The sequence below is a fragment of the Cucurbita moschata genome, unplaced genomic scaffold (assembly GCF_002738365.1).
Source record: "Cucurbita moschata cultivar Rifu unplaced genomic scaffold, Cmos_1.0 Cmo_Scf00195, whole genome shotgun sequence".
NCBI classification, from domain to species: Eukaryota; Viridiplantae; Streptophyta; class Magnoliopsida; order Cucurbitales; family Cucurbitaceae; genus Cucurbita; species Cucurbita moschata.
The window spans coordinates 41,374-42,677 of record NW_019268711.1 but is presented as its reverse complement, the minus strand read 5'-3'; the positions used below and the strand labels follow the sequence as shown (position 1 = coordinate 42,677).

The window sequence follows — 1,304 nt, the reverse complement described above, 5'->3', positions numbered from 1 at the left end:
TATATTGAGTAGGAGTTAAAAATGTTGCATTATTTTTAGAAAGGGCATTTGGTCTAGTGGTATGATTCTCGCTTAGGGTGCGAGAGGTCCCGAGTTCAATTCTCGGAATGCCCCTATGTTCATTTCTAAAAAAATCAGCCTTAGAGAAAGCAATTCAGCAGGAACCTAGTGTATATTATCATTGCTCATGGATTGGTATGATTCTTCCCTTGGGTGCAAGAGGTCTCAAGTTCGATTCTTGAAATGCCCCTCCAAAAGAAAAAAAAAAGACAATTTTGAAAGAAAAAATAAATAAATAAAATGATTTAGTTATCAATGGGGCCTAACCTAAAGGAGGCACGAAGAATATATAGACTAGCAACTAAGAATTTTAGAACTACTATAAAGGCATTTGGTCTAAGTGGTATGAACATATGGTTTTTAAACATTGAACCAAGAAGACAAGAATAGAGAATGAAACATATTCTTGGAAGGAGCATTACACAAATTGTTCTTTGGAACTTTTCAGTCAAATAGGTCATCTATTGTCACAATCCTTTTAAAGAAGATGCGCCGAAATAACCGATGAAGAAGTTTCAGAGAGCCATAGGTTCGAATCCTGTCACCTTGATGTGGTATTCTCAGGGGCCGAAGTGCAAAGCCCCATAGTCTATTTGTGGTCAGGAAGGCAGGCATGTTGTCCACTGTCGTCACATAGGTCATAAGAAAGATGCGCCGAAATAACCGATAAGAAGTTTCAGAGAGCCATAGGTTCGAATCCTGTCACCTTGATGTGGTATTCTCAGGGGCCAAAGTGCAAAGACCCATAGCCTATCCGTGGTCAGGAGGGCAGGCGAACCGCGCACACTGAAAAAAATAAAGAAGATCTCCTTTTCTATCACACGTAGAATTGTCATTCTTTTGTCTTTTGAAACCCCTTACCTTATCCGTCATCAGGCAGGTTTTTGGTATCATATATCGAGATAATTATTATGAAAAAGCTATTCCACTAGTGTGACTTAGAAAACCTTTCTTTGTGGTATCGGTCATGCTATTTGAAAAGCCTGAAGTCATCATAGCCTCTCCACCGGTTCCGAAGACTCCTTCGGCATCAATGTGCTCCAATAAAAGAGATCATATCCTTTCCTGAACTAGAACCGGGCACAAAACGCCGAGGAGAAAGTCGAAAGCAAGCTCTTTTCGCATATACGCAATCTCGAAACCCAATTAGCTCACGAACTATCTCCTTAACCCTGGCGAGTATGAGTGCTTGGTAAGAGAGAATGTTGAATGAGAAAGACATTCGATTACGACAACATTCGCAA

At 40.2% G+C, this 1,304-nt stretch overlaps 1 non-coding gene across 1 annotated transcript; it reads left to right on the top strand.

Moving 5' to 3' along the window:
• Positions 1–42: 42 nt before the first annotated feature.
• TRNAP-AGG lies at positions 43–114 on the top strand. Its single transcript has one exon. It is a non-coding gene; the product is annotated as a tRNA-Pro (tRNA).
• Positions 115–1,304: the final 1,190 nt, after the last annotated feature.